The following is a 13,849-nucleotide window of genomic DNA, read 5'->3' as shown; positions in this document are numbered from 1 at the left end:
CTGTCCACAAGCCATGAACCTTACTGAAACCTGAGCTTATGTACACTCCAAGTACAGTGGATATCCAGAACTCCCTTTGCTTTCCAAAAGCAAAGCTTGCGTCCCTGTTATCCCCTTAGTAATTGTTATGCGAGAGATTCAGCTAGATTCCAGGCGAGTCTCTCGCAAAACCAAATCAGTTTTCAACTGAGAGTATTTCGCTAATTATGCAATCATATTTTCCCCACTATTGTCAGCTGTTCATTGCAACTAGTAGCTTCTAGAAACTGCAGAACTGAACTAAGAGGCAAGTCTTCACAATGAGCATCGAACAGCAGCCAACAAGCCCGTAATTGTTATTGCCAAACGGGCGATTTGACCAGGTTCGAGTGGCAAGACGTTCTGCTGCGGGAGACAATTACCAACAGCAAATTGTTCGTCCTGAGTACCTTATAAACTATACCGTTTATTAGCGAATATACACTCATTTGCAAACTAATTTGGTTCTTTCGAGAGACGCACCTGGAACCCAGCTGAATCTCTCGTTTGTGAAACCGGTCGTGGGCTCTCGATGGATTTTCAGCAACCTTATGAGTAGTACATTACAAAGACATACCGTTTATTGTTTCGGGCGCTGCTCTTTCGAAGCAGAGGATTACCAGCTTTGGACTTTGTATGGATCCACTTCAATTGAACCAGAGCATGCTGGCAGGCGATATGTTCTCCGAAACTACTAAACACTATTGGCACTTTTGGCAGAGCCTCATGAGCTGTTAAGTAATCAGTCATCACAGATCATGTCGATAGTTTAATCAACAAATCCCACCATAATTGTCCACTAACGCTTATGATGTCCGAACGAATAGTCTATTTATATGGTTCCGAGCCGGATGACCAAAACTCTTGCTGAAAAATTGCTCCCTCTGAGTCGGCTTGGGAATAGCCAAATCGCTTAGAGCTCCGGGTAGTTTGTCCATATACAGAGTTTTGGCGCTGAATTAACATTGGCGCTTGATAAAGATGCAGGCTTACTGAGTGGAAATCAACGCTTAGGAAAGGCAACCAACTGTTTGGTGATCAGTGTACATTGACCGGTCGCAATACCTGACAGCTATCGAGCTGCAAGTCATATGCGTGATCGTGCTGGGCTGCAGCCATCGAGTGTGCGTGTGTGCATGTGAATGACCTGTTAGTTAGCACAGTTCAACGGGTGGTTGTTATTGAAATACGCTACAGTGACATTTATTGCCACTGATACAGGCCATTCTTCTCGTTAGTATTTTTCTCGTCCTTAGAGAGCTTTCAGGCTGAGTTGAAGGGAAAACGTAAAGTTGGAGTTTTGAATTTTCGTGCAGCTTCGAGATTTTCCGCTTTGAGTGGGGACTGGTTACCCGATGGACCGGTTTTCAATCAATATATGCCCATGCGTACTGTGCATGCCACTGTCAATTTTCATGCTGGTTCTGGGTGAAAGCCTGTTATAGTAGAAACTATGAGAAAATATGGTAACATCGTGCCGGCTTTCTTCACCACATGAACACTTTTACTCTAGCGTTTCTTAAAACTTGGGGTTCGCCAGTCGGTTATCGTTGGAAAATAACGTGGAAGCAATTAGTGTTAAGGTGCGTGTCTGCTGAAAAAAAAACAGATTTCCCATGTGGTAAGCTCAGAGATAGAAGCCCACAATCATACTTTACCGTTAATGTGTAAAACGTTTTAAAATGAGTTGCAGTGATAAAAACGAGCGAAAAGTGATGATAGTAAGACAGTACTGCCCTCAGTTTCCAGCTATTGATACCATAGAATCCATGGAAGAGTAGAGGCGCACCAGACTCGTGGCACTCATTATGGTCGAACATATAATGGTCGAGTTCATTTTCAAACGTCTTATTGCATCTCCTGGGCATATGAGACAGTTTTGTTGGGAGTTGAATCCACTAAGGGCCAAAGGATGACGGCTACGATTGTGATAATTTTCCTGAAAACAATAAGGCTCTCAATGTTCGCTGCACTGTCGCTCACGTCTCTTCTCTGTTCTCAATCACACCACAAACTGCAGATTTGACTGATACTTGGTTCTAAAAATATCCCTTCTACATTGTGGACTTTAGGAAAAATAGTCACGATTTACTGGCGTCTGTGGTGCTTCCTGGCACACGATATGAACGTTGGATATCAGTGGCAATGTGAATAATCCCATTGTGTCTGTATCGCACTTCAGACAACTACATCCAGGTGGTTAGAATCCACCTACAGGTGGATCAGGCCTATCACTTGACCTTTGAATAAAAGCCACCACAACATAATATCACATCAATGGTCGTTTCAAGTATATGGGTAATCGAAGATCAAGCTGATTCAAACTACAGTCCAAAGGTGGATGAGATGTTTAAGTGGTTTACGGCGCGAATTTACTGACCGGAAGGTCCGTGGTTCGAAGCCGACCGCTGCCTCCCGATTTATCCTGTCTAAGCTTGGGCAACCTGGCAGTATCCCAGCCCGCACTCTTATTTCTGGTGGCATTTCAACTAGATATTGAAAGGTTGCTACAGTTGAGCGATTTTTTAATCCAAAGGGTATAATTTCCCACAGCAGAAATGTCACTTAATGTTGGCCAGCAAGGCAAGGGAACCTCACCATCCGCCTAATCGCGCACGGATGATATTTCCATGATTTGCGACAAAATGCTTGCAAGTTTAGTGGACAGAAACAGATAAACAATATATAAGCGCACCCGAGCTATCACTATTTTGGTATACCACTAAGAACTGGATTACGATTTGTCATTTTAGCTGTTTATCTTTTCCTATTTCGTTTATATTTATTTTTGAGACCTCAGTAGAGTAGTTCGGCCTATCTCTGTGGGGCTTTCACCAGTTGATGGGAGCCGTTCGAAAAAAGTATGGTTTTACAACACGTTTATACTCCTTGCTAGTATTCAAACAAAAAACAGCAATAGCAACTTTCGACTTCAGCATAGCTGCCTCAATGCTCCTGAACGCACTAGCCTGATTTTCTTGCGCAATATCCAACCGCGTTCAGCTTCCTTCTTCCGTAAAAGAGATGTCAAATGAGTGGTTCTGAATAACTTCACAGCTCCGAGATGGCGGTTGAGCTAACCTTGCCGTTACACTTAGTTACGCCAAACGTTCAAGCCGTGCTATATTCTGGTTGGGCGCTGGTCGAGTTCTCCTACAAACACAGCTGGACATTTCTTTTTTGAACTTCATAATCGCTATGGTACCCTAAAAATGAACAAACTTTCAGACTAGCCCTGCTAAATCGGACAATACGTAAGAAAGGACGGGGTACCACCTAAAAAGTCTATCAGGGTGATTTACCGGGAAGACAGCGTTTTCACCACAAGCTGTCTTCGACGGCTGTCAATCCCTACTTGACCAAGAAGACAGACATATCTTGTGGCACGGAACTGTTTCTCATACCAGTCTCTCTTGATCAATTCCCCAGAATTCAACAGGATAATACCTGTTCAAGTAAGGCCTACAAGCCTGAAGATAAGCCAGTTGTTCGGCGCCACCTACTTTTTGTGCTCTTAGATTCACCTGGTACTCTCACGGTAAGTATGCATTTTGGCGTGGGTGGTCCACGGTTGTGCTCTATTTGTCACCTGATATGTCGCTCAAACGCGAACTCTCACTAAAAGATAACCTACAGTGCTGTGTGTGTGTGTGTGATGTTTGCGAGGACACGACTGAGACGACTTATGTCTGCAACTGTAGATTGCGCTCATCTAGTAACATAAGAAGACTTGACCCGATCAGAATGATAAAAGAGGAGAAACACCCACCGCTTTCGTTGATGCACAGGCAGCCACTATTAGCCGAAATCTGCATATGGGTTGAAACTGTGACTGCTTATTACAACGGTTAGTGTTTGTACAAGCGTCCAAGGACAGTTGAGTGAAAATGGTATACAGAGAGGTGAAGAATGAGGCTTCACTTCACCACATGTTTAGACGACTTAAGCAGTGTCAGAATGTGAAACAAATGTAGAGCACTTACTTTACAGTAGCCTCCCATCCCAACAACACAGACTTCACCTAGGCTGATTGTCCTCACTGAGTTCTATCGGGTATTTTGACAAAGTACGATCAGGATGCTGGCTGTTGACTGCTGGCTGTTCGCTGAGCTTGGCAATTAGCTTATGAACAGATCAACGACCATCTGATTAACCACCAGTACACAAATCCGAGTTACCAATATTTCGAAACCGCCAGGATAGTGGTACGATCAGCAATATGCCATAATTATCCATTCCGAGGATAACTCGAAGCTGTTCATCCTCAATGGTGGCCTCGCCGAGGGATTTCACACCAAACAGTAGCTGATGAGGTGTTTAATTTGGCTGCTCCAGGGAGGTACTTTCTCTTTGAAAGGTCTCTCTTGGGAATTGTTCACTGCTACTCTTTTTAGTCGAACGTCTAACCCTTGATATTTTTCTCATGGGATCCTGTTTGAACGGAAACTAGCGTCCCTTGAACATTCATATATTCTGATAAACGAATTGTTTTGCTTTGCCTACGCACTGAAAAAAAGAAAGCGTAGTTATCGTGAAACTTCAATACATTATCTTTCAAGGCATTCAGTAGCATCCCAATTACAACCTCTAACGTTTACGACCATACAGTTAGCACTAGAGAGTGACTTAAATTTGCAGCTACGCAGGTTTAACGAAATGACCCACAAGTACAGACTCAAAATGTGTTTTCTACCTTCTTACCGATGCGTAAATCGACATCCTATCGTGGATTAACTGAGATGAACTTGTGACATTGATCTCCAGAGCGAGGTTGGCATGTGACCATCACAGGTCTCCCCTGTTCGGCTATCCGGGTGTCTGATGGAGTTCACGATGATTCTCCTGAAGGGATGCTATTCATAAGGTTGCTTAAAATTGTTTGGTAGACCATGACAGGTTCGCTTTGGTTGGGGTTCATCAGGTGCATGTGGTCCCCGAATTTCTGCCAAACTTATGTTCTACTTGAACCCACTGACTTGCACATCAATTTGCTTTGGTTGTATTAGTAAGATATTGTTTGTACGCGTCAATCACATTATATCGGTCATTCCGCTTCCCTCCAAAACATTAAACGCTTTCCAGGAGCTTTTTATTTTCCGCTGAATAGGTTACGATCAGGTCTTGTTGTCTCGCTATGGCAGCCAAATTCTTGTTAATTTAATAGTTCGCCAATATTTCGTTAAATTGACTCTAAAAAGCAAACTCTTTAGCCACACATAAACTCCCTCTTTCTTTCTTTATGCTCTCGACGTATATGACCACCAAGCTTTGGGGCTACGGCAATATTCCTGAATTTTACCAGGTTTCAGTTGTTTGAAATGATACCGTAGCACTTCTCCGAGCGGAACGATGTGTCATTAACATTAAGTTAATACAGATTTCGTGCGCTTCAGATTATCTGTTTTCATGGGGTCCCTTGACTTTCATTGATATTCTGAGATAGGCTGTTTGCTTCAGTTTTCCTCAGTCAACACCTGTATTTCATTCTCCTAGTGATTTGTTTTCACCTGGTCACTGAGTTAATGTGCACGTGAGATTCCGTCACGGTCCGCAGAAAAATCTACTTGGGGTTTCTATACCAGGATAACTGGGTAGCAGAGGTAATAAACGGTAAATAAGCAAGGAGAAAAATGCATCCAGCTTGCCTTTTCAAAATAGATTACCACCGTGTCAAAACTTCCGCAATTCGGTTAGTATGTTCAAAATAACTACGCAGACACTCCAGCAAAATCGAGACGGTTTAATTCAACCAAGGGCTGTTCTTATTTGAATCCCTCATTTTTGATGCTGACGAGAACTGAACGCGATGCTACTTTGCTCGCAGCTCAACGGCGCCTAGATTGAGGTAAACATAGCGACAGCTAAACATGCAGAAGTGAGAAAATCTCATGTCGATAAGATTTCATGTGGACTGTAAGTGTTGAGTACACTTTATATTGGTACAACGGTTCGTTCATTTTGTGATCCCAGGTGATGTACGAACGGTGTATTTGTCGATTTGCTTTGAATAAGATTAATGGATTCTTCCTAGGGGTGGGCGACCTGAACCACCCAGCACGGAAGCCGTTGTTGGTGGGTTTACAGAAACTGGTGAAAAGTTGAATGCGGATCAGTGAGATCAAAGCCAAATGCCGACACTATTCAGACTGCGTCCCTTTATCATCTGGTTTAATCAGTGCTGAATAAAGTTTAGTTTGACCAAAAAAACTTGTAACCGCCAACATGTAAACAGCCAACCGAACAAGACTGGGCGGTTCGACAGTAGACAGTCGGTGCGTGTGCTTGATAAAAGGTTTTGATGATGGGCTGAACTGATCCCTCAGTTGAGGGAAACGCTTCAATCAAAGTATCCCCACTAAACTATGGGATTACTTCAAGTCAAAAGTTACGTTGTTTAAGAAACAAGAGCCTGACGGCGAAGCAGGTAATTAGTGACCGGAACTCACGAGAGTAATGAAGTTGAACGGTTCGTGTTCCGGGTGTTTCCGTCCTGAGGGAGTGCGCAGAGGTGCGTTATTTCTTTTCGTACTCATGCAAGTGTTGGAGTGCAGTTGCCGTACGCTATCAGTCTTTAACTTAACCAATTACGGCTTTCGACATGATTGGGACGAATCAACTTGTGTAGCAAGATCGCGGATATGACACTTTGGTCACCAATGTTTCCCTATTTATCGTATTACCGTGTGGTCACTGACTAGAACTGCGCCCATAGCTCATTCGTACTGAAATTTCTTCGCCTAACCCATGAATGAATAACGATTTTTGACGACGTGAGTAATGGCCACTTGAATGCTCCAGAGCAACTATATTTCTTGGTTGTCGGAATCAAGTAGCTGTTTAGGCTTTGAACCTAATGACTTCAGAAAAATGTCACGTCATTGTTTGTAAAGGGACTTTTGGTTATTTCGGTGTATTACAAACCAAAAATTAGTATGGCTGTAAAAAGAAAAAGGAACCTGTAAACAAAGTCGGACTCTTTGGGAAAGATCGTTTATAAATCCGCTTAGCTCTGGTGTTCGCAAACTTGTGTTATTTACCATTCGTTCGTATAACACCGAGCCAAAATTACATATTGAGGGGGGTGGCGCAGATAAATGCGTCACAAAAAGCCTGGGAAAACCAGCAGCAACCAATGAATTTTCCATGCAAATGCTTGTCCAGTAGAATGCGGTCAGTGCGCTTTTTGGGTCCGTTTATTTATTTAGTAACCAGAATGTAATTACATTAGTTGACGGATGTTGTCGGTTGGTCCTGCTTCCAGCTGAATAAGGATACCTGCTTGAGTCTACTGAGAGTTGAGTGTACTCATATGCTCGAGTGACATAATTGGTGATCTTTAGAACTGCTGTAGCAAACCTGGCATTGTCAGGAGTAAAGTCTGATAGAACTTGAGCAAGCAGCAGTTGCCGGTTTGGCTGCCAGATGGCTGCACGAACTTCATCGAGCCAACTGTCCCAAGATGGCTTTCTACGACCGTTCATGTGTTAATCAAGCTGGTGTTGTAGAATCTTTGATACAGGACCATGTTCTATTAGTAAAATTAATCTACCCTGAAAAACTGTAAAACAGTGTATGGTTGTTTTGTCAGTCACGTGAACTTCACGAATCCTTGGATTGATCCAAACCCAAACAGCTCCGGTTGGTAGCTGAACGCCATGCATGCCAGGCAGGAGCGACTGACCGACAACCCTTGATCAAGTAGTTCATAATACATCATCTGGTGTTGATTCGCCCGACGAGTGATGGGAAACATATTATTCAGATTTGACATCCCCACGACACAAGCTACATGTACATTGCAGTAACAAAGAACAGTGGGGCACTGTAGGGTCAAGAACAATCGCAGTCAGAGGTACATTCTAACAACCGTGCATGGGTCCGCTTCTTAATGATGAATCCAGGGTTCAAATTAGCTCGCAGTATCTATTCTGTCAGGTTTGGTATCCATTTACTGCTCACGCGTATCCAAATGTGAATACCGTTCAAAACGGTCAGATCCCATCAGTACCTACTGGTGTGGTATGGTCTTGATTGGTCATGTCGATGACGACAATGTTAACAATTTGTACGACTTAGGAACCGGCCGAAACAGAAAAATTGTGCTCACGATAGTGAAGCGGGGAAAATCAGTGCAGGTATGATAGGATATTATTCGTATTATTTTCAGCACGTGCTGTCCGAAATTCAAAACCAAATGAAAAACATCTGTGTGCTTTAACCACTTTTCTATGGGGCGAAGTTATCAGATTCGTTATGTCTGTGACACCTTAGTGTGTGCAATCTCCGTGTCACCATACCTGACGTCTTCTAGTGCTGCACAACCGTAAAACGACAACTTGGTCATTCTCGCCTCGTAAAAACAGTTTACGAGCCAAAGAATGATCAATTAGTTTGGTCCCGGGAATCGCATAACCAAGACCAACACAAAAGTGCTGATTCATAAAGGACCAGACGGAAGAACGACTGTCTCCCTAATCGGCATTGATTGTCGAAGATTTTGGTGTCTATGCGCACACTCCGTAGTGTGCGATGCTACTTATGCGCGCGTGCACACATACACACACACACATGCACAATCACCGCACCCTCCCCCGTCCACAAACACGACTACCATCGCTTGTGCGCGCCTTTCAACTTCCGTCAACCCCACGTTACGGACGCCTACCTTGCCGAAAGGTCACCATCCTCGCTATTCACTGTTCGGTCTACTACAAAGACGACCATTCGGGCCGCCAGGCGCTGGTAACCTGCTCTTTGTTGTTACTGTTGTTCTGTTAATTTTTTCTCAAAGCCAGATCAACTGAGGCTTGTGTTCCGGGTAGCGGAAACATCAAACGAACCGTTCTGGAGGTACCAGACCATCCGCCCCGTCTCCCGTGCAAGTTCTCTCCTTAACTTTTGTTCAGATTCTATGATCCTGGCGGCCTTTTGATCAAATACGTCTCACGGAAAAAATGTCTGCGTGCCATTGTGTGTTCGTGTGCATGCTGATACACGCACACGTGGTTTGTGTAAGACTGGTTTTGAGGTATTTACTATGACTGACCTTGTGATATGTAAGCAGGTAAAGCATACAGACATGAAATATTCCGACCGTCTATAGCTTGGGCAATACTTGGGATCACAACTAATGGTCGCAACGGCTCCAACTAGACGTTCTGTTTTTTCCAAACTCTATAAGGTATAAAAAATAACCGAAAGTTAGTTTCGAAGATTAAAAAAACGTATGATTGAACGAACTATGGACTGCACTGGTTCCAAAAATTTGCGGGCTAAACAAAAGGGTGTGCTACTGTTGAATATTTCTAACTCTATCACTAGTGATAAGTAACATATTGGAGAAGCATATATAATTGAGACATCTGAAGAGGGAATTTTGGCGTCCTCTGACGGAGACGTTCAAATGGTAAGTTTCAGTGCTCCGGAAAACCTCGGTTTCAGTTATTTCATGCACTGATTAGGCCGTTTGAAGCCTCTACCACCGTGAAAATGTGTCCCTGATCGACGTGTATGAGTAGTCGTGGTCTGAAACATCCGAGAGCCCCGCCCTCATCATCATTATTCAATCGTGTGTTTAGTTACCAGTCTTATAGAGGTGGCCAAAACAATGCGCAGGCACAATTGCTTACCCGCCATGATCACCGGGTTTCAGGGGCTCATATTCAGAACAGAATAAAATGTTCCAATCTGCAATAGCATGGTGCAGGTCCAATTTGTAGGTTTAATGGGTCCCGCAATTCCGTACATATATAAATATATATATGACAGTGGAGTCCCGAAAACTCCCCCATAGATCACAACTGGAACGGAGTCTGAGGATTACTCGATAGACCTGTGCTACCTGTGAAGCACAGTGCTTACCGCCGATCGTGAGGTTAGATCCCGTGTCGTCAAGGCTAGCGTAGTCTTTGGTAGACTGCAGAAACGGGTATGTAGGTACCGCAGACCAAGGCGCACGTCTAAAAGGTGATAGTGAAGCACTGAAGCACGATACTTGAACGGTTTTCACATGCTAAAACGGATACTTGGAGTTCGTCATACTGAACGAATGTAGTAAGGTCAGTCGATATGCAAGCACGCGTTTGTCCATATGGGTTGTGGCAGGGTTTGATAAATTTGTAAAGCGTTCTCGTACGGTTATGATCAACTGCTAGGAAATGGCTACGCCAGCAATAAAAATGACTGAGCCGGCATCAAACGTTTATGAAGCTCTGTCAACTAGAAACACCCTAGCCGATAGAAACTATCGAGTAGTTCGCTGTAGATTAGGTATATCATCATCTTCCGGAAAAATGGCAAAACAGTTTACGGAAAGAAGACTTTTGTTTTTGCCCTGAAAATCTCTGTTTTCCACTCTTCTCCAAAAACCCGTACCCGAGAAAAGAAACCATTTTGACCATTTGGAAGGCTTTTACCGTTTATGGTAACACATTTGCAGTGATTCACGGGCATCAGCAAACATTAGCGCCTTACTGAATGAAATTACAACAGTGACTAACAGTTATTCCCCTAATATTCTCCTAACGGCACGTGCACAAATCAGACATTTCATGCGCTTAACTAGGCTTACTTCTGTAATTGGGTGTCCTCTTAGGATCAGCCTTGAAGTTCTAGGCCCTCTAATGGTTGCATTCAGCAAAAAGGTGAAAACTAGACTGGTCCGAAAGACTCGTTAAGTTTTACAGTGGTCTATCGCATGAAATTCACTGTTATAACAATGGTAAGAGTAAAGAGTGAGCTGAAAATATTGTACGTCATAATTAGAAAACGAGGTTTCACCACATCGACTGAACGTAACATATTACTCACAAGGACACAGAAAACTCCAAAAGGACTAGATAGGTTCCTCCCTTCTTGGCAATCATCAGGTAGGCACAGTTAACGAGTTCCCATGGATCCCAAGTTGGACGAAATTCGCCACCGTAAACGACAGATTCAGTTGGGTCTCCCGTTAAAACTGATTTAACGTGTAAATGAGGTTGTCTGACGGCGTTTCCGTGTATTCACGTAGCTGTGGCGCCAGATAAGGAGACGTGACCACTGAGAAAGTTACTTGGTATCATGCACTACTTACTGCAAGTGGGATAATGTTTTCAACATTAAAAAACAGTTTTGTGTTACATTATCGGAGAATTACTACATGCTAAACGCCGGACCAATCTATGCTACTCACATTAAGAATATCTTGGGACTCATATTCTACTGATCACGGCGGACGTCAAATCAAAAGTTGATCCATCAAGTGCCATGGGCAACTTTCAGACTTTCCGCCACCACCAATAAAATGACAGAGTAGTGTAGCCAACGCAACTTTCTTTGAACTCACCGACAATCGACTTGCTGTTTGTGCGGCCGATTTCCATGATTAAGCACACTGGCACAAACCCTTTCGATGCACACACAAAGCATGATTAATGAAAGGCGTCGAATGACTGCCGTGTTCGATTTCTTATTCTTGTGTTTTTGGATACTTGCGCAGCCAAATGAATTCAAACACGCTGCACCGGCTCCATCCATCGGTCTGAATAAATGTCGCAAGATGCACCGGAATTGTTATTGATCGTACCTGGGTATCATCACCTCTGATACCCTCTTTATCTTCGAATAACTTGAGGGGTGAGGTGGTGGTTGAGAGGCACACTGGTAAAAATATGGCGCAGAATGCCACGGGACAGTGGTCACACGTGCGCACTAATTATCTTCTACTTCGTCTCGGTTGGAACGGTCGCCTACCATCATGTTCCGGAACACAGGCAATCGTGAGAATATACATGATGAAATGACCTTGTTTTTGCCAGACATCTCGGTAGACACGGCAACCACCAGACACGGTGGGTGCAAAGTAAACAAAGGGCAAGTGAGCATCAGAAGAGGCCATGTGCTTACTATTCTTTTACACTCAACTTTGGATTCAGCCAAACTGTTCTGAAAGGATTCTACAACTGTATATTCACACAAATGATTGTCTTCTCAGTTCGGTTGGATAGAAATGACCGTGCTCAAACGCCTAAATTGATAACGTCCGTTGCCGGTCGAACAACAATTCTTAAGTTGTTACATCTTGTCAATACCCCGACATCAGCATCCAGCCCACCGAATGGACCTGATTTGTGATGGCTTGGATGAGATCCAGCAGGCCCCATCTGAGCTAAGTGACGCGTGTAAGGCAGAGGATGAAAGTAACAAATTTGTATCGCAAATGAGCTGCTTCATACTTCTGAGTCATGAACAAAGTTTGAGTGGAGATAATAAAATTTTGTCAGGACAAGAGAACAAGAGCCTAACCAAATGACAAGGAGCGTCTGTGCAACGGGAGTAAAATTACACTTAATAAGTGAATGCTGAATTTATATGGACAAAGTAAGGTCCGTAACGTGAAAATCATCTTTGGATCACTTATCTAGATGAAGTTTCTCTTATTGTTGAGATTCATCTTAGTTTGTTTGAAAAATTCCATCAGACTCATACTCTTCCTAACTTGCACACAAACAACCTTCAGCTTTTTCAGCAAAAAAAAACAATCGTCCACCTGACTGAACTCACAGAAAGCGCTAACAGCTAGAGGACACTTTCATCGCTATGTAATAATACATTCTAAAAATAAAGCTAATTTGGTTAACCTGTGCTCCTGGTTGCTGTTCTCCTTTATACAAATGGACACGCATTATGGGGAATTTCTAGTCCGCTATAGTTTCTAAACAAGAGGGAAGTACAAAATGAAATACACCGGACTCAAAATGATATCAGACATAAAAATTCAGATGCGTCCAACGTGCGTTGGTGGAGAGCTGGTAACGCTCCCGCCTCGCATGCCAGATGTCCGGAGTTCAAATCCCGGCAGAGCCATTGGATATACACTGATAATGAGCTCTCCTAAGAGCTAAACTCGAGTCCACTGCTTTCCTTTGGTATGGACACCAAAATAATTGCGCCAAAACAGGAGGACGACCATTCAAACGAGAGTTGTGTGAATATGAACAGCATGCCTATCCCGCAAAAAACCAACCGAAACCAAAATGATATCACCTGATTGCGATTGGCGGTGCATTGTGGGATAAATAGGGCATCCACAGCGAAACAGAGACTATGCGTACACCTTTTTTTAGTCGAGCGCAGAAACTGTGCTGCTCGATGGGCTCAGTAGGGCCCAGGTTTGATGAAGCCTGCCATGACAAATTCCCAAGTGATTGCTGCTAAAATCGCTCTCTACTAAACAGGAGGTCCAGTTTCTCGCTTCAGAGCTCGTTTACTCATTTGTTATTTACACCCGTGAGTAAATCCCTTTGGAAGAAGATGGAGTTGTCTTATGCTATACAATTTTGTGACCACAACATGCAGCAATTACACCTCTACTTCAACAGTTTCGGGTTTCGCTTTGTCCAGATACCGAGCATAGGATAAGAAAAGCCAGTATGTGGTTCAAGTGAACTTTATGGTGAATAGGCTAAAGCGCCAAAACTTTGTACGATTATAGTTAGGCTACGATTCCAACTTTTTGAATGATCAACAAATGAAGCCCGTCCACATTCCTCAGCAACTGAAAAACTGCGTTAGATAGACCAGTGTTCAACGATGGAGGTAAACCTAGTTCCTGTAGCTGTCGTTGTTAGCTTGAATTGCGAAACTAATGGAAACGTCAAGACAAGTAGTTAACAGCGCACAAGATAACAGTATGGACTTCAGGAACTTCGCTCATGTACTACCAGCCTTCGAAGAAGCGAAGGCAAACGGTTGTTTTAGGCTGGGTGTGGTACCTGTTGAATTAACAGGACCTTTTATAGAGGAGACTCCTTAAGGAGGCCTATTGGTCGTGCTCAGGGTTCACTGACTT

The sequence above is a fragment of the Opisthorchis viverrini genome (genome assembly GCF_000715545.1).
Source record: "Opisthorchis viverrini unplaced genomic scaffold opera_v5_333, whole genome shotgun sequence".
Classification (NCBI taxonomy): domain Eukaryota; kingdom Metazoa; phylum Platyhelminthes; class Trematoda; order Opisthorchiida; family Opisthorchiidae; genus Opisthorchis; species Opisthorchis viverrini.
This window is presented reverse-complemented; position numbering follows the sequence as displayed.